Source organism: Pezoporus wallicus, unplaced genomic scaffold (genome assembly GCF_028554395.1).
Source record: "Pezoporus wallicus isolate ANWC-B61680 ecotype Strahan unplaced genomic scaffold, APGP_CSIRO_Pwel_v1 contig_9238, whole genome shotgun sequence".
In the NCBI taxonomy this organism is placed as follows: domain Eukaryota; kingdom Metazoa; phylum Chordata; class Aves; order Psittaciformes; family Psittacidae; genus Pezoporus; species Pezoporus wallicus.
The window spans coordinates 1,576,102-1,603,374 of record NW_026636792.1 but is presented as its reverse complement, the minus strand read 5'-3'; the positions used below and the strand labels follow the sequence as shown (position 1 = coordinate 1,603,374).

General features: G+C 41.2%; 1 protein-coding gene and 1 long non-coding RNA gene across 2 annotated transcripts in view; one reads left to right on the top strand and one right to left on the bottom strand.

Annotated features, from left to right (window-relative positions):
• The window catches only part of RIPOR3 (RIPOR family member 3), a 124,097-nt gene extending 98,061 nt beyond the window's left edge, over positions 1–26,036 (bottom strand). The window contains exon 1 of the mRNA XM_057401718.1: positions 26,024–26,036. The gene's annotated coding sequence lies outside the window, so the exon portion shown is untranslated. The remainder of the gene's footprint in view (positions 1–26,023) is intronic.
• Positions 1,239–26,138, top strand: LOC130595203 (uncharacterized). Its single transcript, XR_008971250.1, has 2 exons — positions 1,239–1,363; positions 24,840–26,138. It is a non-coding gene; the product is annotated as an uncharacterized LOC130595203 (long non-coding RNA).
• The last annotated feature ends 1,135 nt before the right edge of the window (positions 26,139–27,273 follow it).

Genomic DNA, 27,273 nt, shown 5'->3' with positions numbered 1-27,273 from the left:
TCTTTTTTTGCAAATGCCATGTTTATAGGTGGTTGGGAAGTGGAAACAGGAAAATAAAACTCTAAACAAATACTGGTGCCAAAAGTATGGTAAGAACTCCTTAGTACTTTTCCCCCCTCTGATATAGGGAAAGGAAAAAAACCCAAACCTTCCTGATCCCATTCCCTTAGTACCGCTGTACAGACATAGTAATTTGGAATATGAAGAAAGCACCAGTCTTTGCTGGGCTATAGGCACCTTGAATAGTGCAGCAGAATTCTATTCAGAGGCTTTCTTGGTTATCAAGGGGACGGTAATATCTTGGTTGGCTTGGAGGCAATTTTGCTCCTTAACATTACCAGCTGTAATCCAGGAATCTGAGAATACAAGATTCAGTTGGCAATTTGAGCAGTAGTTAATGTTTTAATTAGAACTTTTAAATTTAAAGCTTAGCATCCATGGGGATTTTCAAGGGAGAAATTAACTTGTACTCTCAAGAGTAAGGAAGGAAAGAACTGTTGTGTAATGGTTATATAGGATGGGAATCTGTTGGGGTTTAATTGTGATGTTGCCACTGGTACATTTTGAGCAATGAATTTACCTGTTCAGCCTCACCTTCCCCATGCCTAAAATGGGCAGTGCTCAACCTCTCAAAAAAAAGGTGAAGCTTAGTCATTATTGGAGAGTCTTTGCAAACTGCTCTGTATTGTAACAGATATATACAGTGTTGTTTCTAGTTAGCTTTCCCTTATGGCTCAAATGTCAACTGAAACTGAAGACATGTATGTTTTAGGTCAATAATCCCTGACCTTTTTTTCAGCTAAATTACTTGTTATCATTTGTTTTGCTGTCTACTTCCTCCTACCACTTTGGCCACTTTCTCATTCTCACCAGTAGTAGTAGCTGTCTCTTTGTGGGTTCTGGGAGGCTTTTCACCTCCCTGCTGAAATGTTGCCAGACCTTTAGCCACTATGCAAGTACTTACATGCTCCCTGTGATGAACAGGGAGCAAAAGTCTGCCCTTAGGTAAGGAGAAAAATTAGCCTTAGGTCGTGACCACTGGTGGTTCTCATGGCTGTAAATATCTGTAGTCTGCCTCTGCGTATGTGCCCCTTGGATATTTATATTAGCAATAGCTCACTCTGAAATCTTGTTACAGCTTTTTCTTTGACTTTTGATCTCTAGCTACAGTAAGATTGAAAAGCACAGATGCTTTTAATTTTCATTAGATATTTTTAATCTCTCCATAGGCATTGTTAAAATGGGTTGCACACCATTTTTCCTCCTAGAAGAGCAAGTGCTTGAAGCAGAGAAGAGCCGTGGCACCTTTCTTAATGCAGTTTGCAAATTACTTCAGTGTGCAACTGTCTCGTCATTGAAAAATGTGAGTATTTTTAAAGTTGCTTCCAGCAGTTGGGGAAGTGATGTTAAATGCCCTTTTCTGTATCAAATGTGCTCTTACAGCAGAATAGTTCCAGCAGTAATTTTTTAGGATCTTTGCATTTTGCTCCTCAATGAAAGCATTTTGTCTGTATATGCATATGCAAATGGGAAGCTTATTATACATCATCTTGCAGTGAGAGACATACGCAGAGATTGTTCTTTCTGTTTAGTCTTTGGTTTTATGTCAATTATGTCAAAATTACTTTATAGGGTCATTCATGGATGAGCAGTAGAGGGCGGTGAGGACTCTTCCAGTGAGGTTTAGGGTTATTTGCCTATAGAGGAAGAATTTTAGGTGTCAGGGATAATGGGATCTGATGTGGACTCACGGAAGCTTTATGTACTCTTCATCCTTTCTGTCCCTATTCTTTTCCAAGAACGTCTTCACACCGCTTACATTTACACTCTGTTTTCCTTCTCTAAGCTCCCAGGTCATTCTCTAAATCTTCTGTTCTCCAGCAATTCATCGCAGTCTCCAGTTAGCCTTTTCTGAACGCATCCCTTCCATTCCTCCATCTCCATGTGGTATCTACCTTGTTTTTAGTCTGGGCATACCTCTAGCAGGGTCTTCGCTCTAGTCTCAGCTACTTCCCTGAATTCTTTTCTGCCATTATGCTTCCCTCCTCATTTTATTTCAAGGGGCTGCGTACCAGTGCACATAATACTGGCTAGGCAATAATACACAGGTATTGGTGAGCATGTGGCTACAGCTGAACCACTTTCTGTTTTGTTGGGTGTCACAGCAAGCTCTGGAAGCCTCAGTTGCAGGAAAAGTCCAGTTCAGTTTCTGCATATCCAGAACAAGCTGTAACTGCTTAAGGAGGATAATGACTCTTCAGTCTGGTTAACAGGGGTGTGGACAGGAGATGGTGCATTCTGATTTCATCTTCAGCCTTCAGACTCTATTGAATCTTTAGAAAACCATAGTTTACATAGACTCAGTAGAGTTGTAACTTGGCCAAACTTCATAATATTTTCATAGGAATGGGAAAATATGTCCCTGATATGAGGGTAGTGCACTGCCAATTTAAAATCTCTTCTGTAGCTCATGAAGGCATTGGAGCTTTTCAGAAGAGCAAAACAACATATACTTTTCCTTAATTTCATTATCTGAGTTGGCTTGGTCTTGTTCCATGAAACTTTCCAGAAATGTTAAACCTGCAGCAGATACCCAGTCTGGAAAGTATATCAAAGCTGGAAGTTCTACAAGATTGGGCTGCCTATACAAATAATGTTGTGCAACTGGGACGCCAGTAAGAATGTGGGGAAAACCAGACTATTGACTTAGAAGCTGGCTTGAGTTGGGCTTGAAGACAGTGTAGTGGTTTCCATTTTCTTTTCCTTATAATTACAAAGAAAAATTTTGAAATATTGTATAATTGTGTATTCATGCTTGAAGGCATCTTAGAATGATGATGTTAGAGAAAATAAACAGGGAATGGTGTAGCTTCCTACTGTACTGGTCTTCTCTCTCCCTCCCTCCCTTCCTCCCATCCTTTTCCCCCAGAATAGTACAACTAGAAAGCACAACGAGAGAGGTAACAAGGTTGTGTGCAGAAATGCTCCCAGTGATTCTATGAGCACAGATAAGGGGAAGTTCTCTCACAGAAACTTCTAAACAGAGGAAGAGTCAGCCTGAAGGAGGATAGGAATGGATAGGATGGGGATTTGTGAAGCCATTCAGTATGTGGAGCAGGGGAATAGAGAATGGTTATTCATTCCCATAATTCAAGAGCTAGGCTCATCCAATGAAATTAGCAGCAGGCAGGTTCATGGTACAAAAAGAGAGGTACTTATTTCCATCGAGGTACTTATTTCCATCATGTGTTAATATGCCATGGAACTTAGGTGCACAGGGTGCTATATATTCCCAAAGCAATTAGACAAATTCATTGGAAAAAAATCCAACAATGGATATTAAAGTATCTATTCTTCAACCACAAATTCTTGAAGACTGGGAATTAAGTTTGTCTATTTACCCTTCAAAACTTCCCCTAGACAATGCCTTCCACTGGGTACCACTTAAGAGGGATTATTTGGCTGCAAGGGCCTTTGAATGATGCAGTATAACTGCTTGTTAATAGCTTGTACATTGTGGTTCTCACTGTAAATTCTGGCTCTTAATGACAATGCTCTGTGTGGGTACAGAATTACTCACTTCCAACAGAAGTGAGTGTGTGGGACAGGACAATTGTTTGTCAATGGAGTTTGAATTTCTACAGTAACTTTCCTTTTGGCTTGACTGTTGCCTGAAACCTTATTAAGATCCCTGCCAACTATCCAAATGTTGCTACTCTCTCCAGATCTGTTTTTTTTTCTTCTGTTCTTTCTTTCTTCCATCCCTTTTCCCCTATTATGTAGGACACCAATGCAGAGATGCCCCTTTGGCATCTTTTGCCATTTGAAAATTAGGGCTGTCCTGACCATTTTTGTGGGTGACTTTAACTTGTTCTGAAATGACAGTATTCAGCTTGTGTATCATCTCTCCGTAGCTTTGACCGAACTAGTTTGAGAGTGCCCCACTCTCTGAGTATGTGTGTTTATATGTATTTCAGCTAAGTTTTTTCCACTTCTAATTAAACACAGATGCTATTTTAAGGTAAGGGAAATCTTACTTTCAGTGTTTTGCAATTATATTTTAAGATGCAGAAAAATCCAGTAATGTTTGTCTTTTTTATCTTTCACGGTGGTTTTGGTGTGTTCAGAAAGTTGTTTCACGTGGACTTCCAGTGCACAGCAGCACTGGGAAAGGTATCTGACCTGTAAGAGAAAAGGCAGTAGTCAGAATTCACTCTTTGTATTAGGAATATCCAGAGGCAGTGTGTAAAGAAATGACCTTATACTAAATATAAATTAAAAATACGCCTGGGTAAGCCTGACAGGTTATAAGAATGTAACACCTCCTGTGGGAATAGAGGAGAGGAAATAACTTCCTCTTGTGCAGTTTGCAGCTCTGTGGAGGAAAAGCTTTCCTTCTGTAAAGCTTGAACTTTGCAAGGGAGAAACTGTGATTCCAAACCTTTTATTCCAAGATGTGATCTGTGCCCTGGCTGAATGGGGTGCAGCAACTTTAGAAAAAAGGATGGGAAATCTATTTTAGCATGTATCTTTTCCAATGGAAGAAAACTGAGCGTCAGCATCTTTTGTTGTTCTGTCATACATCTTGTGATGGCTGGCATTTTCTTAAAGCCAGACATTTTCTTTCAATGTCATTGGCTGAGAATCTTGTCAAATATTTCTCTTTAGAGTAATTTTTAACCCTTGTGTAGCTGCAGGGAAAGGCTGATAGAAATTCTCATGCTGATGGTATGAGGAAAAAGTGCATGTTTTAGATTGATTTTCTTGGAGGCTTTTTAATTGTCTTTTCCTTTCTAATGTTGTAATCTCTAGAACAGCAGCTGCTTCTCTGAGGTAGGGTTTTGCTGTCTTGTCTTGGCTAAGGGTTTTTCTGATGCCTGCAGTAGATCCTGACAAAGTGAACTGGGAAACTGATAATGGGGTATGTGGCTTTCTGTGTGGCACTTCATTAGTTCATCTTAGCTCAGTAATAAGCAAAACTTATAGATGAATTCTGACTAAAGTGGCTGGGAAAGAGACCTGTACTTAGCAGTTCTTTTCTGTGGTTCCCAGTGTAAAGAGTGGAGGTGGACACAGACCTTCTGGCTGCAGTCTCCATAGATTGATAGGAGATTCATCCCCTGAGAGAAGAAAGCTCAGGACTAAGGAGCTATGTAGGGTTAAGTTTTGTGTAATGTAGAAGACAGCTGGCTGGGTTTGAATTCTCATAAAGAAGTCTTAACAAAAATAAAGCACTGGAACAAGAAATCTTTCCTGTATTGAAACTGCGTTTCTTTAACTTCTGCAGATCATCCTCCAAATGTAACTTGACATAGTTTCAGCTTCACTATTTGCTATATATTAGCAATTTCTTTTCTTGAAAACTCTGAAGCAGCACATATTGGGATTTCTGTTACTGTCTCTGCCACTGACAAGGTGTGATCACATATATGTCATGCTACTTCTCTGTGTCCTAATTTACCTCACAAGATAATGTTTGGTGTTTTCAAAATGCTATGAGATTTTTCTGACAGCCTTGGAGAAAAATATTTGCTAAATTATTACTCAAACATACCAGATGGGAAAGATGAGAAGAGAGAAAATAGAGCAGAGTATTTAAAAACTGGTGGGGTACTATGTTCAGATTTAAAACTCATTAATTTTCTAGTGCTAGATACTACCAGCCTTTTTTTAATGTTGGGAAAAATAACATGTACTTAAATATTAGTTAAGAACTTTGGGGCTGTGTTCAGCTTATTTTACCTGAAGCTTGTGCTTGAAGTCCGTCCAGTTCCAGTCTGATTTGGACTGATTCATTAACTGGTTTGGGAGCCCCAGAGAGGTAACACTGGTATTGTGTTGAAAGATGCCACTTAAAAAGGGGAAGTTTCAAATGAGGGGATGCAATAGGCTCAGAAGTCAAGATTTCAGCCTTATGGCCTTAGCCCTCATTCACCCAGTGCTTTGAGGGAGCACAATTCCCAGAGGGAAGCCAGGGTTTCTTGCCATTTGCCTGAGCTTGGAGTAAAGTGAAAGAACTTGGCAGAGGCTGCAGCCCTGTACTTTGGCATCCAGCTGTGCCACTGGTTTGGGGAGGCAGATGAGAGTGGTTGGGGTTAAACACTGTATGTACACATGCACACAGCTGTGTATTGAGAACATCAGGAAAGCTGGGGAGAAGTGGCAGCTTGGCCTGTTGGCTCCAGCAGGCACACATACAACACTGTTGACAATAAATGCAGTTTTCAAGTGTGCACAAACAGAAGTCAAGTAGAAAATACTGCCTGTTCCTACTTGAGCCAGGCCTGTTTGAATGCACTTAAAGCAGGTATAAAAAGTCTTTGTAATAGAAGTGTCATTGTTAGACTGTGCAAAGCAGGACGGCACAGAGGGACAGAAATAAGGATTTGCGCAGCACGTGTTCCAAGTCATATCCAGAGTGATGGGGAGAAACCATAGTTCCTGGAGAGAGCAGTTTGTGCAATAGATCTCTTGTACTAAGGTAGTGCCACTTAGGGGAGACATCAGCTTTGAATTGAGCCATCATGTGAAATGGTAGGAGGAAACAAAAATTCTCTGGTTTATGTGCAACAAAGAAGTTAAAATAACAGTCCAGATTCTCTTTTTTTTAATCAGTGCTAAGATTGGCTCCTGACTTCCTGTTCTCTGATGGGAAGGGATTAGCCCCTTTATGTTTTGGAAGAGACTGAGCCAAATCCTGCTGCAGAATTCCAGTACTGGCATCAAATGGATGAATAAGAACAGTTAGGAAAAACTTGGTTTGTCAGAAAGCCACCTTCATTAGTGCTCTCATCACTTTTCTTTCATAGAAATTGTTTTTAAGCTGTAATTGCATCTCACTAACAAAAGCTTCTGGCTACATATGTAAAGATTTGTAAAAGACTGCCTTTCTGTAAACTGTATAATCTGTGCCAGAAAATAGAAACCCAGGCTCTGCATGTAAAGAGCTCCTCCTCCAGAGCTCAGTTCCAGTGACTCTATTGGGTAGTATTGTTGAGCTTTGCACATACTCTGCAGTACATGGTTTACTCGGCTTTGATGCTTGCTCTTGAAGGGCAGGAAAAAAATCTTCTTTCAGAAATGTTTTACATAACCTTGCCCTGCACAGAGTTAAAGTGAATTAGTTAGAGGAAAGATAGGAGCTGGTGCCAGTGAAATAGGTGGTAAATGTCTCTTCACCTTCCCTTTTTCTTACGTTCCTTTTGGCAGCTCCTGTAAGGAATGCAGCAAGCAGTGACTACTGCTCCACTATTGATTTAAGCATTTGCATGTTATACATTGCAGCTCTGCTGTGGCCTGTCTTCTGGGGCAGTACAGGATGTCTGCAGCTGTATCAGGTTTTCTGTTTGTACTAGCATTTCTATCTTCCATAGGAGGCTGTGTTGTTACACACACTGTTAAACAGGATTGTGTGCATTCAGTGTTACAAAACAATGCCTGGAAAACACTCACCGTTCCCAATCCCAGAGGTTCAGGGTTATTGTTCATAAACCTGTGCTGGGCTGCTGTCGATTCTTAAAAACCCTAGAGCAATAAAATAATAAAAGCTAAAACTTGGCTGCTGTGTCTCCAGCATGAATAGCCTGGGGGCAGCAGAGCAGCACATGGTGAGAGGTGCTGTTGGGTCCCTTTATTAGCGGTATTACCTGTTTGGATTTCTCTGACAACATCCTCATTTCTTTGTTACACGTGTACTGTTTATGCATCGTTTTTTAAGAGAAATTAACCACGTTTTCCAAAATGCTCCCTTATTAACAAAGATGGCTGTTTTCCCTGTTTCAGGAATTCTTTGCTTATATATTTTTCTCAATTTATGCTCTAGTGGCTATATTTGAAACTAGCTGAGCTGAAGGAATATACTGCAGATAATATGATGTTAGGGTTAAACATTTCAAATGGATTATAATACATTGAGAAATGATGTTCTTGCCAGCCATAGTTGTGGTGAGCTTGTTGGGAACTTTGTTTTACCATATTTCTGTGGATTATTGTCTCCACAGCATGGTATGCCCCACTTATTTCTGTAACCATGTAATATATACTTCTGTAATGGTGTCTCATCAGAGGAATGTCTGTAGAAATTGTGGTCTCAGTGTGACAAAAGCAAAAATTTCTGTGTTTATTTTGTTCCTATTTTGAACTCTGCACACAAAAAAGTTGACCTTTAAAATGATTTTCTGTTTACAAGTATTTTACTTTTAAAAAACGATCACACTTTATACTGGGGGCTAAATGGCTTGACTGGGTTCAGGGTGCTAAATCCTGAGGGATTAGCAGCAATTCCAGGTTCAAACTGTTTTCTGGGTAAACACACCAGGCAAATGGGCAAAATGAAACACAGGCAACATCTTGGTGATGGGAAGTGGAGTCATACAGATATACAATGAGTTCTTTCTGGTTCTACCATAAATCTACAGCATGACCTGGTGCTACAGTCAGGTGTCCACAGAACCCAGAGTAGGAGACTTCTCTGCATGAAACCTGTTTGCTGAAGTACTGTAACGCTTCGGCTTTCCACTTGAAGTCCTATCCTCAAAGATTAAGAAAGGACAGGTAAACAAAGACTCCATTTTATAGCTGGATAAACTGGTGCAAGACTCGGATGATACTACGAGCTAGTAAAAGGTTTAAATAGAAAAATCCTCACTCCAGATATTCCACACAGAGCAAGTTCTATGTTAAAATTTGGATAAAGTTGGAATGAGGGTATTTTTGAAAGGAATTTTTATCCTGATTTGGCTTTTATAATATGGAACATGATGTAGCTTGTGGATTTTCACGGGATCCTAAAGTGATACTCAGCATCAACTCTTATATAAATTACTGTAACTCAGGTTGACTTTTTCTGGAAGTATACTTACAGATTAAGATGGATGAAATACGAAGGCTGGGAAATACAGATCTTGATCCTGTATAAATACTTGCAAATAAAGCTAAGCATGAGTATGTGTGTGACTATCAGCTTGTATGCAAAGTGATCCGTGGAATAGTGTCATTTGTGAAATCAGTCTGAATCTCAGCTTTCACTAAAGATAGCCTGTGGCTGAGGTGGGAGGTAAAGTGAAGCTCCAGACACTGGTGACATTTTTGCTTCTCTCCCTTTTATGAAATGACTACAGTGCTGCTAAAGGCCATGTTGCTGTTACTAGATGCCCTTTGTAAGCAAGGGCCCTCAGAAGTTGTTACAATTTTTACACAGGCATAACTCTGGCAAACGTGGATTCTGCTTCCCTGCTCCAGTAAAGCTGGAGTCTTATTCCTGCCCTGTGGCACCTTCTGCTTATGGAGTTCATTACTGCCTTCCTGTCTGCCCTCCCCCAGCTTCACACAGATGTCTCATTAACTCCCCCCATCCTCTCTACTCTTTCCTCCATCTCCTTGTGCTGCCACATAGATGTTCCTACATGGGACACCCACCATCTTTTAGAAGTATTTTATCAACTCACTTTCAGTGCCTCTGCCTTTTCTGTCTGAAAGGATGGAAAGGAGGAAAGGAAAGCATTTTTGTGACATATGGAAGTCTCCTGAGGGATTCTCCTGGCCTTCTCTGTGATTCATTTTCCTGATGACTGCTCTTGTCTTGGTGGTTGTTTGTACTTCTTCCACTTGGATTTTGCTTGGGACCTTTTCTTAAAGACTTATATTTCATCTAAGAGCATGTATAACTGTTAAATGCATTTGGAATGAATACCTGTATTACAGGGCAGTAATGAAACCCAGGAACAATTAGAAGTCAAATAAGTGAAGTAGGTGCCAAGCTCTTGTGATGAGGGTAACAGTGGCTGGATCTTTCGTTGGTATGGGGAAGTAAAGTGAAACCAAAATTCCATTTTTCTTTCATATGCTGGGCTATTAACTGGGGCAGTTCAGCAGTTGCTTCTGCAGTGTGGAGGGATGCTAGAGAAGAGGCAGAGAAGCCCGCTGGGGTTGAAAATCACTGCAGATGACTTAATGCAAGCTGTACTCTGAGCTTTCAGTTCAATGTATGCAGTCTGCCATGTTGATCCGTGAAGCAGCTCTTAAATGGGCAGCCGTTAAAGGGGTAATCTTGGGCCAATATACCTTTGAAAATAGGAACTTGAATGTTGTAACAGGAGGCATATATATCTTTATTTCTGAACATCAAAACTGTCTCAAGAAAATAAGCAGTTTTACTTAGTCTTCAAAATTATGAAAGATGTTAATAAAATCTGTGCAACTTTTTTCTAGCTCAGGGAAAGCTACCCACATAATTAATTTATCTCCAGAAAAGGGCAGTAAGGAAGAAACTGAGGACAGTAAAACATACGGGTTTCATTAATGTGACAATGAGTGAAGTCTTGGAAATGCTAAGTGAATTCAAGAAACACCTGGGCTCCTTTGTGGAGAGGAAAGATCTGCTGAAAGATCTGGGGTAGGAGTAAAAAGGCATGAGTTTTAAGTGTGAAGGATCTGGAACCAGGTGAGTAGTTATCTTCACTATGAAGAATGCCTTGTATTCAGATATTTATGGCCTGAATATATCCTGCTAGTGTCTCTTTTCAGTTGTGTGTGACATAGGCTGATATTTATTCACTTTGATTACAACCACAGTATTATTTTTTTCCACCACTATTTCTAGTTATCAGGAATAGGACCCCAGCAGCTAATAAGTTCTAGCAAAATTAAAAATGGTGGGTAATGTTGGGAATACAGCCAAAGAAAGGTGACATCCAGAGACATTACACTATGCTATAATTTTATGAAGGTAAAATAGTTCTGTGGACTAGTAACAGGAAATGGATGAGAGAGATCTTTAGCCAGATGTCACCATTTCAAGTTTCATGCATTGAGTTATCATTATAACTGAGGCATACACTGGAGTCAGTGTTTGCAGTTACTGGGCAGTGGTTTCTGTGGAAAGGTTTTGTCCAGCTTCCAGCACATAAGTTTTCACCTCATGCACCATCACCATGTGTCCTTTTCTCCCTGGCAGTTTCTGTAGAGACACTTGCTTTTGAATTTGCCCATCTAGATCAGGACCTGCTGCTCTGTGTACCTGTCACACCAAAATAGTCCATTGGATGCTTTCTTCATAAGCACCCATTTAAAACATGACAACTGTTAAAAGGCACAAATGGCAATTCCAGACAAAATCTGGCAGTTCTTTTTCTTGGCAACAGCTAAGCAGGACTTCATGACACGTAACTTCAGAACTACTTATTCTTTAGTGACCTGTGCTGCAGCAGATTCATTTTCACTTGCATTACTGAAATGCTTGAGCACCCTTTAGGATTATTACTAGAAGCACACGGCATAGCAAATGAAATACCATTTTGGTCAAAACTAAAATAAAGCTTATACCATCATGTCCTCTAAGTCATACAGCCAACTTCTGGGGCAAAACGTTGGTCTCCTTTAGTTTTCAAGGGGATAAGAAGTTAGGAGTTCTTACTTTTGTTAAAAAAAAGCACTGATTTTTGAAAAGAATCAGTTTAGAAATGGCATGTTTCACAAAGTGGAGACACATTCCATTTGTTGGCATCCATCCCTTCCTGGCTGGGCCATTTTCTGTGGTCAGAGGCAGTTCGGGGCGTGATGTAATGGTTGTCTTGCCGGAAAGGTGCTTTGCTGTGCTGGAGCCTGTAGGAGCCGTAGTGGCAAACTTGATTTTTCCCAAAGCCTCCAGCACACTCCTGTGCTGGTTCCTCATGGCTCAGTCTACCAGCGTATTACCCTTCCCCCACCTTCTTTCACAAAGTGTTTCTCCCCGAGGCAAATTTCTTGCTGTCTGGAGTACCAAACATGCACAGGCACTTTCTTTTTTCCTGTAAGCTTTCCTAGCATAGCTATTATAAGGCAGCAACAGCTAAATAGACTATTTTACATTGATTCTGCTGGTTTCAATAGAGAGACAGGGAGTGTGTGTGTGTGTGTGTAAACCCCATAAAAGTAAAGCCATAGTTTCAGGCTGAGTGAGGTCAGGTTTCTCCTATTGCTGTTTTTGAAGTGTCTTTACTCAGCAGTCACATTTTTTTTCTTGTGGTAAAAAATGCAACATGAGCAGATGGCAAGTATTAACACATGAGATGCAGTGTCTGCCTGAAGTTGATTTAACAGCGCTCTAGGTTTCTGTTGCTGGCTTTCAGTTAGTTAAGTAGTGTTTACAAGTTAATGAATTTGTTCCACTTGGAATATTTGATGGTATGTGCCGAGGTTCAGCGGTGAAGGGATCCTTTAGGAGTCGTCAAGGAAAGCAGGAGGCTTCTAGACCCTGAGCTTGGGGGCTTTCTTTTTTTTTCCTGTGACTGATTTTAGCATTTTTGCCATTAATGTGCAACTGAAAAGAGAGACAGAAGGAACAATAGTAGATAGCAATACACAGCCTGTTCTCCTACGTTCTGATAGTGCTTTGAGCACTGCAGTGGTACCATACCAGACAGCAGCTCCGTGTTTGAGCCATGTAGTTGGCAGTTTTGTTCCAGTTGAATGTTCCTAAACCTTTGACAAGGATTTGGAAAACAAAGCTTTATGTAGCAAAATTTTCATGGTTGTACGTGGTCTGCTTCCATGCTTGCTGTGGAAGTATGAGTGCAAACTGTTCACTAGACTTCTATATATAAATTAGCCCACATTTGGCAGCAAAACTGCCTAGAATAGTGATCAAATTCAGTATATTTTGAGTTCATGCGTAAGTCTCCTTACTGCAACACCACATGCTGTCTACCTAATAACATTTGAAACTAAGCCAGCTCCAAGGATTGTATTCATAGTAAGAAACAAATATTGGTCGCTGGCAATTGACCATCATACACACTTAGTACTTTACACAGCGGATTTCTCTCTGCATAGAATGCTCCATTTGTCAAAATCATCTAAACCCCAAACCCTGTAAATCTAGATTCTTTGTCAGCCTTAAGCATGACTGCATAGAAAGAGTTAACATATTTTATTGTTTGAGGAGTGAGTGCCAAAATAGTATGTTTTAAAGGCTTAGTTCGTATTTCTGGCGTTAGTTTTTGAGTTTTGTAAAATAGAAGGTTTTAGGTTTGTTAGGGCTTTTGTAAAACATTACTCACTTTAATAACAGTTTATTCAAACAGGGCTGAAGGTCAAGTTCCTGTTTGCAAAGGGGACCATGCTTAGTTCACCTTTGACTTGAAACGTAAGATCCCAACTGCTAGGTGAGATCAGACTGATTGCTTTGAATATGCATGAGTATCTTTACTACCTAAAAACTGACAGTGGCTTACTGTATCCTTTAGGAAGGTTTCACTCCCAGGTAAGCAGTGCTTAATTAGATATCATTAAGATCAGTCTGGGAGCACAGACAGCAGTGCAGCTGCTGGACACCACACCTGAGGTCCCAGGATTTGACCTACCTGGGAAATGGGATGGTTCATCCCTGTCCTGTCCTGGGCTGGGCTCCTGCTGGGCATCACGCACACAAATGAGACTTGTTAACCCCTGCGTTTCATTGGCCTTTATGGATGTGTGACATCATTGGCAGCCAATCAGGAAGTGCTTTAGGGCAGAGTTTAAAAGCTATTTCATAATATATTTATATTCAGTGCAGATATTTTGGGGCTTTTATAGCATTCAGTTTGTCGCAGAGTCCATGTGTCAAGATGACTGGGGGGGGGGGGGGGGGAAGGTATGGAAGTAGCATGTTTGCCCTTGTTTTTCTGTGCATCAGCTGGGTGGTGAAGTGATGTACAAAGCAAAGCTAGTGTGCTGCAAAACAGTTATTATGGGAATGATTTTTTTCCTCCAGCAGCAGTTACTCTGTGAGCCAGTCTTGGGCGATTGTTGCGTGCTCCCTGCAATGCTGCTCCAGCTTAAACAGTCAGACCTGCAAGTATTTCCCAAGCTGCTCTGGTTTGCCAAGAACAAAAATGCAACAGAGTCTGCCGAAAATGTGTGTATGTGTGTGCCAGAGCCCCCAGCAGCTGGGCTGCCTCTGCACACCTGTACTCACCCCTTGTCCCAGCCCTATGCGAGGTTCCAAGGGGTTTGGTTGTCTTGGGATCCTCTGCCCCTTCTCCAGCCCCTGTGCAATGCCCACACCCTGCTGTATGAGGTGTCCTGCCTTGTTTTGCCTTTGCAGTCATGCACAGGCTGTTTTATTCTCTGTCAGTTGACATAACTTTACTGTATCGAAGAATAGTGACTGATAGTAACTCTTCTAGAAAAGTCTGGTTAATCCATACAAACTCCCCACTATTTCTCTTAACTCTTTCATTTCCAAAGTACCCCCATAGAAGAACCATAAAGAATTGTAAAACCAAACTATTATAATAATTTTCAGACCCTAACAGTTTTTGGTATCAGTTATTACTATGACAAAACTGTGTTTCTTTATATGATAGATATAAATGGAGACTTGTATCACTGTTGGGACTATTATTACTTTTATTTTGGGCTGTTTCTCCTCCCACTTAAGCACTGTGGCTGTTCTCATGTCAGGTTGCTCAAGTTGCTATTCACGTATGTTCCATGACAGGCCTGCAAAGCATACAAGTGTAGTGCTGACTCTTTCATCCTGTTGGGATCCCAAAGATTTATCTGCTCCTGAGCAAAAGACTTGGAAAGAAGTCTTTCAGATGCTTGCTGTGTCTCTAGCATGCTGTTCAGTGCTCACAAATGATTTGGAATATGAGGCATACAATGAGATGAGAAAGCTTGGTGGCAGTTATTTTGAGATCACAGAAGTGAACACCAACTGCAGAGAGCTGTAGACAGACCCTGCAACATTGAGAGACTGAGTGGAAAAACTTGTAGTCAGAATGAAATGTCAGTAAATATAAGGTGATGCAAGTTGGGGTGGGGTGAATGAGCCCCACATGTTTGGTATTGGTCTTTGAATGTACATTTTTCACTAAAGAAAGGTACCATGAAGTAACCAAGATGGTCTCACAAAAACCTTCAGCTCACAGGTCAGTAGCAAACAGGAAAGAAAATAGGATGTTAGGGGTTATTAGGAGAAGTACAAAGAAAGAAAATAAAAACCTTCTTGTGCCCCTCTGTGGCTTCAGCTTTAGTACTGACTGAAGCTGTGGTCCTGTTGCAGCAGAACTAGAAAAGGCATCTGCACCAGGAGTTTGGGACCACATCCCTTTGGGAATCAGGAAAGCACACTATGATTTTAGTTTTCCACACTGAAGAATGCACTGGAGTTCTTTGAATTCTAAAGTTGCATGAGGCCATGAGTAGAAATTATAATCAAGAAATAGTCTCCATATTCACTAAAGGAGGTTTTTTTTCCATGCAGTGTATTGCCAAAATGTTGAACTCACTGTTGCAGTTGTAAATGAAAGATTTCTATATGTTAAACTTGATCAAAGTCATTTAGCACAGTTACCTTTCTATTTCTAGGAGCCTGTATGCTCCAAATTCCTGTAGGTTAGCAGAGTATTCAAGGCAGGAATGCTGCATACTGGCCCTGTTTTTATACTCTAAGCATCAGCTGTTGGTCTCAGCTGGAGACAGGACATTAAGCTTTGATTTGACAGTGTAGGCATGCTGGCTAGTCTCGTATTTGTGGACAGATTTCTTCTTGTTCTACTGTAGAACAGCATCACAGCCGCTGACTAGTGGTTGACATACAAGCCAAACCTCATTGATCTTTGTTTCCTGCTGTATTACTCTTGGAAACTGAGTGTAATTTTCCATCTCCTGTGACTTGTGGGTGGGTCAGTGTGTTTGTCTGAATGCCTTCCCAATGAGCATTTAGAGTACAGTATATTTCGCCAGGCTAAATCTAGCACTTCCAATTTTGCCACATTTCTAGTATCTGCTGGATTCTCCAAGGTGCCATGTGCTTTCAGTTCCCATTGCCTTACATGGGAACATAGTAGGACTAGGACCTATCTGGTTTAATACTTTCCCTTTATGAATATTTTTTCTAGCACCGTTCCTTTATTGGGAATGTTGCGTTTGTTCTAACTGTGAAGTCATCAGAATGATATAACTATGATATAACTGCAGATAAGGGGAGAGCAGTTGGTATTGTGTACCTTGTCCTTAGGAAGTCTTTTGATACAGACACCTACAGCACCCTTGTATCCAAATTGGGATGTTAGGATGTAGATGGGTGGACTACTAGATAGATGAAAATACTGACTGGATCATTAGACAGACAAGGTAGTTGTTAATGGCTTGTACTCTGCCTGGATGGTAGTTACAGGTGTAGTTTGTCAGGTATTTGCCTAATACCTTTTCAGTGACCTGGAGGAGGAGGTAGGATGCACTCTCTGCAAGGAGTGTGCTCCAGAACAGGGCTGCCTTTCTCAGGATACTGGCTAGCCAGAGGGATGTGCTCGCTTGAATCTTAGTCAATTCAACAATGACAGTCCGGTACCTGGGATGGACTAACACCCTGGAATAATAGACCAGAAATAACTGAATTTAAAGCTTATGGTTAACGTGGTTTAGACCACAGGCAGAGTTCAAGTAATTTGTTGCCTCTGTGCCGCAGTTACAATCACTGAATAATGTAAGAACTTTTGGAGGTCATCAGGCCCAACTCACTGCTGAAAGCAGGGCTGACTGAAGTTAGACTGGGCTGCCCAGTATATTGTCCAGTCAAGTTGTGAAATCTCCAAGAAGGGAGATTTTGCAGCCTCTCTGGGCACCTTTTCCAGACTTTGACTACATTTTTTCCCTTATGTCTGATCAGTATTCCTCTTTCTGCAACTCACATCCATTGCCTGTAGGTTTCTTTTGCTATGCAGCTGTGAGTTGAGTCCAGCCCTGTTTTCTCGGTAAGCAGCTCTGTCTTCACTCATTAGATAGCTGAAGACATCAACTAAATTGCACTTCTCTTCTTCAGATCAAAGAAACCAGCTGTCTAAGTCTCTTCTAATAATGTATGTGCTCCATGTGCTGAGCCTCTTGACTGTCCTCTGCTGGACTTGCTCCAAGCATGTCAGTCCAGCAAATCCTGCTCCTGGGAAGCCCAAAATCAGACACAGGTCTTCAGATGCAGTCTTGCCTAAATAGAGGGGACCACCCCATCCCTCAGCCTGTTGGTTGTGCTCATACTGACACCAGTATGCTGTTAGCTTCCCTCACTGCCAGAGTGCTCTGCTGAGTCAAAAGTTCAGTTTCTGGTCTCTGAGGACCACCAGTACTTCTTTCTGCAAAGCTGCACTCTAACCAGCTGTAAATGAGGTTGGCAAAGCACTGCCCTTGTTAGATCTGTGCTGACTCTTTTCAATCACCTCCTTCTGTTTGAAATGTTGGAAATGGATTCCAAAAGATTTGCTCCATATATACTTTGGGGCTGAGGTTCAGCTGAATATCCTGTAGATCTGCCCTGTCTTCCTCCTTGGCCTTCTTGAAGACAAGCCTGACATTTTACTTTCTTCCTTCATCAAGAACCTCTGATTGCCTTGACCTTTAATAAGACTGACTGCAGCCTCACAATGATGTGAACCAGCACCTTGAGCATCCTCAAATGCAGCCATCTGGTCCCATGGGGTTTTGGTGTTTTTTTTCTTTTTTAATAGCAGTTTGCTGTGTTGGGCCCTGCCTGGATCTGCCCCTGTCTTACGCACTTCATTAGACTGTGCCTCTAGACAGGGACCTGGAAATTCTGGGAGCAGACCTTGCAGTAAAGACTAAAGAATGCATAGAGTTATCTTATTAGTAAAAGGAGAATACCTGTGTCAGAAGGATATGAGGGTCAAACGGCAGTTTCTGCCCCTTGTGCTCCTGCAGGTAGAACTGCTGGGTGCTATTGTTAGTATTTAACTTAGTTTGTCCCATCCATTCTCTCTCTCCTATTCCCTTCAGGCTTTCCAGAAGATTAACACATGAGGAGCAGCCCCAAATATATTACTGCTTCTTGATCAGAAACAAATTGAGAGTCTGAGAGTGCTGAAGCGGGGGCAGTCTGGCACAGCCTGTCAGAGCAGTCACAAATGGCAGCAGCAAAACAAATCCAGATTTTCCTTTTTAAAGAACAAGCTCCTTCTGCTAACAGTGTATCAGGAAAATGCTTCAATTAGTGAGGAGCTGGATCCATCGCTGAAGAGAAGAAAGCCTGGTGCATAACATGCCTAAGCACAAAACCTTAGACTGTACACTTAGGAAGAACACATTTTGCAGTGAGATTCTGCAAAGTGGTCACATCTCTTCTGCATCCCCCACTCTTTTGGCAGGAGAAGAGCTGCTGCACCCCTGTGTTTCTGTCTCCTTACTGAACAGCTCAAAAACTGTGCTTTCCCATGGCCTCAGCAACATTATTGATTTGTGCAGTGATCAATATTGAGCTGTTGAATAGATCTTTGCTGAAGAGGTTGGGGGGGGAAGGATGTTGTTTTTTCTCCTGTACTTTTTCTAAATTCTCTTGACTTTAGGTATCTCATTAGTATTTATAGAATAAAAATAGCTGTTTGACCATTTTCCATGTGCATTGCACAAAGGGAAGCCTGATTTATCCTTCCCTTGAAGAGATTCTAGTCATAAGTCAGAAATGAAAGGTATTTGTTAGTGACAAATTTCAGCCAAAAGGATGTATGTGATGCTTTTTGGAGCTTGCATGGAACTGGCCTTCCTCTGAAGTGCTTACACAGAATATTTAGGGCAAAAGGAAGAAAAAGCTTATGATTTATGATGGAAATGGTAATATGATTGTGCTAAGAAGGATAAGACATGTGCCTTGTGAGTTACCAAGCAGACTGGTGAGGGAATGAATTTAATTCTAATCAGTAAATTTCTTATTTCTGTCATGTATTAGTTCATAAGCTGTTCTAAGACTGAAACTGCACAGTCAGTTTGTGAACTATTTTCTGTGCTTTTGAGACCCACAAATAATGTGATTTGATAAGGACAGTATGCCTCAAAGTTTATGTTGTCCTCTAATTAGGAGACTAGTAACAGACCTCCATAGGAAGGATTTTTATTTCCCCCCAGACTGTTGGTCAATCAGAGATAAGAACATTGATGTAGGTAGGAGTCCATAATCACCTGGAAAGCCTTCACAGTAATCCCACAGGCTTGAAGGAAAAGGGGAAGGTAAAATGGTCTTTAGAAAGAATCCTGTGAAGAGTGAATGTGCAGAGGTTGTTACTGGAAGCTGTTGTATGTGCTGGGCTGAGGTCAGGTGTGCAGCTTGGCTGACTCCAGCTGATGATGGGCAAAGCTACCCAAGTCAGGAAAGACTTTATGTTCTCAGGAGGGGAATTCTGCTCCTTGTGCTCCTCATCCAGTCACATTCTAGCATTACAGAATAATAGGTGGGCTTCTTTACCTTAAGGATGCTGTGCGTGTGAAGCTGAGAATGGAATCTAGCTGTTGAAAGTCACGATGGGTAAAATACATAAACTGGGAGATAAGCAAAAACTGGGTTCAGAAGCTGCATTCTGAAAATTGAAGTGGTTTGATATTACTGTGTTTGCCTTAGGACAGAAACTACTACTAGAGCAGAACTTACACCCATCCTCTGGTTTTTGCAATTAATAGTTTTGGCACCTTAGTACAAACCTGCCTTCATCAGTGACTGGAGGCAGGGTGCCAGACTGAGCTGGGATGGCTCTGATGTGGTGACACACTTCCTTCGCTGGATTGAGAGAAAAATATCCTCAGGGGGAGAATGGGGAGGACAGCTGTAGGTGGTGAAGTCTTCAACCAGTGCTGCAGGCTCTGCTAGAATTCCCCTGTCAGTCCTGATTTAAGTCTGGGCTCTGCCACGACTTGCTTTCTGTTGGGACATATCACACGACCTTGGTTTCCCAAGGTGCAGATGTGTTTGACTGGTTTGTAAAGCTGTTGTTGGGATTTATCTTCAGCCTTCAGTCTGCTTTGAAGTAACTAATTGAGAGGTGACTTCTTGACGCTGGTTAAACACCTTCGAGAAGCTTCAAGAAGGTTCTGAGAAGTTACATTACTTAGCTAAGGATAAGACTTCACACTGGTTTTACACTGCTTGTTTCTTCCCATTGGTGTAGATGAGGCGCTATGTTACATCTTCAGTAGCATGTTTATTAAGTACATGCTATAGAAGAGATGGGTTTCATTTGTCTTGGCAGAGTGGGGTTAGTAGCCCCACAAATGGGAGTTAAGAATTACCATGGAGGCAAGCCTAAGCAAGAGAGGTCTCTGATACGGCATTAGTGGGTATCAAACCCCTTGTTCTCTTTAAAAAACATCCTTATTGAATGACTTCCTTGGTCCATAGCAAGTGTTTAACAGAGAAGAACATGTGGGTGAGGATTTGTTGTGCTGAGCATCAGAGCTCGTGTGAAGACACATTTTGGTTCTTAAGGTCATACTTCTCCCCAAAGTGTGTCTCAGGATTCCACCAGCACTGTGCTGGATGGGCTGGTGGCAATCGAAAGGAAGCTGGTTGGAAAGTCAAAGGTGATGGGTTTTGAAGAAGTATGTTGAACTTTAAATCTGTTTTAGTGGAAATGAAAATGTTTACCATTATCATATAAAATTATATTAAAAGTTAAGATCAAGAGGAATCCAAATAGTCATTTTTGAAACTTAGTTGGAAAAGAGTGAGAATAATTGCTTGATTTTGAAGGTGCTGAAGAAACAGGTTTCAGTTTTTGCCATAGACTGAAGTCTGGGCATTGATTTAATACCTGTGAGAAGGACCAAATCTGAAGAGTAACTCTTGCCAAATAGCCAAGTATCCCCTTTTATCTTTCAGAGCAGAGCTCAGATTTCTGTTGCAGGTTTCTGCAGAGAAGTGTTCCTTGAACTGCTCTGTTTTCTTTGGATATCTGCAGCAGTGCTGATCCACTCCAGAGAGCTTGGCGGCCTTTCACTGTAAACTAACAGGAGCAAAGATGTTTATTGATGTCAAGGGAAAGGTATTTTAGTGCTGCTTCAGGTGGTAGGCAGCAGATGTGAAAGAAATGGATTCAGGAGTTCTGGAAACATGAAGAGTACTTCAGGGAAAATCATTGCCACAGCCCAGTGGAGTGGACAAACTCATAGAATAGTTATATTTTATTATTACTTCTTTCTCAGCTTTGAAGCTGAGAATTGATCAGGAGCTCAGTTCAGAGGGATAGCTACCCCAGTAAGTTATTGTAAAGACATCCAAGGCTTTAAATTCAGTAACCTTGAAGAAGACTTTTTTTGATGGCTCTGGAACAATTGCTCTTAGAGTAAGAGGGAAGGTTCAAGTTAGCAGCTGCATTTCCAGAGATGCAGCATGTGGAAGGTTAACTTTCTCCTGTGTGAAATAAAAACCATCCTCCTTTTTGTAGGTAATCTTCTCTTTTCTCTGTTTGGGAAAGCAGCTCAGTGTTTTAGCTGTTGTGGTCAGGCACACCACAAGCAGCCTGAATAAACAGACTGTTTGGAATAGGGTCAGAAAGCCTTATAATGGTGCCAAACCTTTCCGCTCTGACTGTACCAGTGCCCCTGCACCACAAAAAGACCTTACCCACTGCACTTGCCTGGCTGCTTCCCAGAGTGTATTCATTATATTTGTAGGCAGGTGAAGCACTACTTGTTCCTGATCTGCTTGGGAAGCTGCTGGGAAAAGAGAAGAGCAGGGGGTGGACAGTGAATTGGTCTAGCTGCGCTGAGCTCATGGTCCCACAGGGGTTGATGTCTTGCATCTGCACTATAAAAGCAGTACCAAAATGGATTTCTGGATCCATTCCTCGATAGAAGTGGACACAGAAAATTGTTTCCCATCAGCAGTTCTTGGAGCGCTTGCCTTAAAGTGATGTTGCTGTGCAGGCTGACTGAAGCCTGGCAATGAAAATGGAACTGAGCAAGCAAACACACTCAGCCCAGCATTTATTTTTCTTCAACAGAAGGTAGAATCTAATTGTCTGTGAATTAAGCTGTTTCCTGGATGTGATACAACCTGTAAGTGATCACCTTTTGACCCAGCTTTGCTGTTCTGATGCTGGATTGCAGTTGTCAGAGTAACCACTGTGCTCTTAAATGGGTCATTTTCTTCCTGCTCTCACATATTCAGTTCTGTCCACCGGGGGCCTGGCTTTCAGGGGCTTCAAACTGTATTTCTCAAGGGGTGCTTTTAGTGCCTTAGATACTATGTCACACAACTTGTCTCCCTGGATAACTTTACTGCCTGTTGAAATGCAACTGACTGAAGTCCCTAAAGCTGCAACCACAAGTTTTAATCTTTCAGGCATGATTCTACATGCCATTTCTTTTATTTGCCTGCAAGTGCAGAGTTGTTGTGCGTACTTTATTTTTCAAAAGCTCTCACAAATGTTTTAATCCTTTCATTTCTACTATTTGATCTAGCTTCATCTGAACTTGGTATGCTGCCTTCCAAAAGCTAAATTCCTCTGTAATTCTTATAATCCTTATTTCCTCAGTTTATTCACTCATTGCTGGATCTTTAAGTTTGTTAATAGTTTGCAGGTTTGGGATGAAGTAGACAAGGCTATAGGGCATCTCAACAAAGATACCTGTTTCCATCTTGTGTTTCTGAGGTAAGCTTGCTACACTCTGCTCTGCTGTCTCAAGACTCACCTAAGGGATAAGAGGAGAAATAAGGATATGTATTTACCTTGGACAGGTGCCATAAGTGCTTATAGACACCAGTGAAATGGCAGAACCTTGCCCAAGGCCTTTATAGCCTGGATTAAACATAAAGACAGTTTAATCTTAATGCCACTTGGCCTTCAGCAAGCCACTGCTGGAGTCAGAGCCACCAGTGGTTGTATGTTATGGTATGGCTGTACCCAATGAGAGCACCTACTTCCTAAGGGCCATAATCTGGCCTTTAGAAGATTGTGACACACAGGAATCAAGTAATCTAGAGGTGAAAGGCTGTTTGCTACTACTTAAACCTTTCTTTTCTGATGACTTCAATAGGCTTTGGAATTTCAAGACGTTTTCACCCTCTTCTCTCCCCCCTCTTCTCTCCCCCTGACTCCTTAGCAGGCAACCACATCACTTTTCCTTTAAGTTTCACAGCAGCCCGACCACAAAGGAATTATTTCATCTTCAGCGTGTGTGATGTGCACAGCACAGAGATTCCTTATGCCTTTGTCTTTTAACCCTGTATGGCATTTGTGCCACTATGAAAGAAAGCTTTTCTCACACCCTTTCCTTGTAAAACAGTCAAGTCATACGGATTGGGATCTTTGCCTCTCATTTACTATGGATTCAGTAGCCATGCTTGAAGATAATGAAGGCTAAAGTAGTTCCTTTAATATAAGATGCTAATGAGTGTTCCTTGGTGCAAGTTTAGTGGGGTAGATGTAAAACAGGAGGAGGCACTTTTGAAGTATTTATGGCACAGTTACAGAGGGTATGCAGAAAACATACAGTATCTGCAGGTCAGAAGGGAACAAGTCTATCTATGGATCATTATAATAAGGTATTATTCATAAAGGCATCAGAGTACTAGTGCAAGGATCTCAAAAAAAACCAAACCCCAAACTGTTACTTCAATCATAGCATCATCTATTTGGAGACGTTCTGGATAGCAGTGCTGAGAAGTCCTAAAATAACTGGTTACAAATAGAGTGGGGCAGTGATTTCATGAGATATGGGAAATCCTGAGTCCGCTTTTAGAGAGGCTCCTGTCCTTACTTTGATTGCTCTGATCAGAGCTTTCTGCAAACAGTTTGTCACCTAGCTTTTTCAGTTCAGTTACTGTTAACTCATAACATACTTCCTGCCTTGTTTTCTCCTGGTGTGACCACTGCAATATTCTAGAAATGAAGGACAGATTATTTCCCTTTGAAAATTGGAGTGACCTTCAACTTTCCTTGCTCTCTGCTTTTATTTGAGGGAGAATGGAGGAAATGTTGGTATTCCCTGTGAATTGTTACAGCTGGCTGGTTTACTGCTGCTTTGGTTAGGGATTTTTCTCCTATTTTGCAGAGGTGAACCTCATTACTAGTAGTTCTTATATGATCAATTCAGATTCTTCTTTGTGTCTCACTCAGTGGTTGTGACTGCTGATTTCCAATCTTAGATAAAAACCTTACATTTTATATTTAGTATTCGGTCCATTAAGAGGAGCCCATCTCCTTTTGTTTGGTTCTGGACTTAAAAACTTCATAACCACATGCATCTGGTGATGATTATGTTTCTCCTCCTAGCAAAGTGTGTATATTCTTACAGCTAGCAAATGCCCCTCTGGAGCATGGTATTGATCTCCAGGATGTGCAAATCAGAAGCTGATCAGCAGAACTCTTGTCCATGCTGCAGCTCTGCCAGCCAGTACCTTGATGATAGTATAAATGAGTATTTACTTCTTAAGTTGTGCCTAGATGGCTATGGGGAGCCAGTGTCTGTTCCAGAGAATTAGCAGTGGATGTTTGTAACCAGCTGCACAGCTTGAAACATATGAAGGAGAATTAAATACAAATAAATGTGAGGATTACATCTAAATAGCAAACTGTTCTCTGGAAATAGGTTAAGTTTAGAGCCTGAAGACCGTTAGCTTTAAGGGAAAGAGGGGCTCTTCATCTTCCATTGAGACTGTGATTGTAGCTAGAGGTTTGAATTGCTGCACTACAGAAAAATGATTTTTATCTCCTCAATTCAGGGTTAATCAATTATTTGAATTCTTAAACACCCCAGAAGCAAACCCAAATCCCTTTCTGCATTTCTTCTGGAGTCAGTATTTTCCAGGGTTACCAATTAATTTGCATTTTTCTGTGCTATAAAGCTAATTTCCCCTGTGTTCTACTCTATTTTTATCTTTTCACTATTAATCCAGCTGATTGCCAAGTCAGTAGAATCAGGTGTGAAGGTAAACTTCACACTGTCAGCATTGGTTACAAAGCCAATGATCTTGTACTGTAAAGTAACCTCAGTCCTGAGCTGATTTCCCCCCACCCCATGTCTCTTACATTGTCAACACCCTAAAGTAGCATTGCCTGTTCTTTAAGATTAATTTTCGTCCTATTTTCTTTCAGAGACATCGTCTGTCAGCAGCACACCCCTGTGACCTGCCCCAACTACTGAACTGAAGACCTTTTTTCCTATGAACTATGTAGGTACCAAGTATCAAAGTAATTAATTTTTGGCTACAAAAGAGTTTTTGGGAAAGGCTGCCCCAGTTTATTCTCAGTTTATCCTTGATGACATTAGGAAGAAGCAACTGTTACATTTCAGATCTTTGGCTAGCACCTGCAAGGGCAGCTAAAAGTTTCTGATCATATTGTACTAGCTATATGGAGGCTGGAACGTATATTCTAAGATTTGATCACAGTAGTTTGCACTTGAAATCAATGGAGAGAATGTACAAACCCTCACTTTGTTTACCTTCACATTTTTATACCTCGGATGGTCAGAAGGCTGAAGAGTGCTCTAGAAGCCTGTTGAAACTGTCCTGTGCTAATGGTGCCAGCTTCACTGACACACAAATGATCAGATTTTACAAGAGAAGTCAATGTCAGAATTTAAAAACTCAGTAATAGCACATGGCTGAAGCTCTGAGCACTCCAAAACAGGAATAGGGGTTTATGAGCTGTTGTGTAATAAAAGTGGAATGGTATAAATAAACTATCTGCAAAGCTGTTATGGAGCTTTGGGTGTGCTGCTTTGTGACGCAGATGCTGTTTAGGCAGGACCAGGAGTAGCACAGTTCATCTCTGCACCTGTAGCTTTATTTATTTCAAATTAGGTGTAAAAACCCCAAACCCACTTGGTTCTCTGAATAAGGACCATTAGGAAGAGGTTATGCACTTTCCAGATGATTGGCTTTGCATACATTCGTACAGCCCAGCGTGCAGAGACGGAAATAAATGCTCTTGTTTTAAAAATACCTGTAAAAAACTCAAGATGGAGGATCCAATGCAAATTCTGTGAAGGGGAAAAAAGCAGCTTATGGTGCAAGTAAAGCTACATGGCTGTGAGTAACCATGGAGACCAATGCTTTTCTGCTGCAGAAATAAATGAACTCAACCTTTTCATATTTATTAGTGGGGCTGATGATGAAAGATAAAGTCAAATTAAAACATAAAGCACTAGAAGTCAGATCTAGTCACTGTCTCTGCCCCTGCAATGCAGGTTACTGTAATGGATTATTATAAACGAGCTGGTGTTACAGTGAGGCAGATAAGTTATGAGAGGAACAGAAGACACTAGTTATACCAACCTGTTAATCCAAGTAGCGGCTGCTTTATTAACAGAAATGAAGAGACAGTTCACACAACAAACTCCTGAAATCTTTTGGTTTTGATAAAAATGGAAATAAACTTGTTTTAATGCCACAGCGGTGTATGAAATATATGTACAAGACAACGGTAAAGTGTTTACTGTATTAGTGTATATTTGCAAGCTACTGATTTCTTGGTGGTAAGAATTAGAGAATTTTCCTATAAAAATACTGAGGGAACGTTCAGATTTCTGTCTTGAAAATGCAAGTCAAAGGGTCAAATATTAATTGGCAAGTTCTTGCTACCAAAATATTGCTGCTGAACAGAGGATGGCAGCATTAAATGTCACCTGAACTTGCAGTAGGTTAAAAGCTTGTGAAATAAAATTTCAGTGCAGGTATGTCTGCAACATCACGTAAAAAGGTTTTGAGTAGAAGTCCCAGTGCAGCTCAAGGGTTAAGTCACAACACCCAAAGGGAAAGGCAGGGATCAAGTGTGACTTTAGTGTATGATGTACCAGATAGAAAACTAGGAGTTTAGCTAAAGCCATCTGTCTGTCCCTGCTGGAGAAAAACTGTTTAGTTTGGAGAGAAGCACATTGGCTGTAGCATGCTTCAAAGGGGGGGGGGGGGGGGGGATGGAAAGAAAGAGTGTGCTAGAAGGGAGCACGTACTTGTTGAACCACTGCATCTCAGCTGCAGATCAGTGCAATGAGCCTCCAAGCAGCAGGTAGCACAAGGAACACCCATAGCAATAAAGCATCATATAAAATGCAGCTACCCTTAATGATCTCTGACTGTCCTTGGCACTCTCAGGTATTCCTCAAAAGCCAAATTACAGGTCACACCAGCTCAGAAAGCTGGTTCTTTTTGTTGTACAAAGCTGTCTTCTGTCTAGAAATGATATCTATGCTGATATCCTACAACTTCATTCTCAACTGTTACAACCTTTATATTTTAGGTAGCGTATTTAAAACAGAACCCATACTTCACTTTGCTTCAATTCAAACTGCCTGAAAGAAATTCTTCAAAGAGTCAATGGTCTTTGTGCTGGCCAAAGCCTGGACTGACTCATGCATTCAGGGTCTCCCACTGAATATAGAGGAATGTAAATGTCAGCTTGAGCTGGCTCCTCTGCAAGCACAGCTGGCACGTTTCTGGAGCTCTCCTATAGAACTTTAATAATGTATATAAAAATTGGTAACTTCCATCTCATAAAATTATAATGGTGCCGTACATTACGATTACAC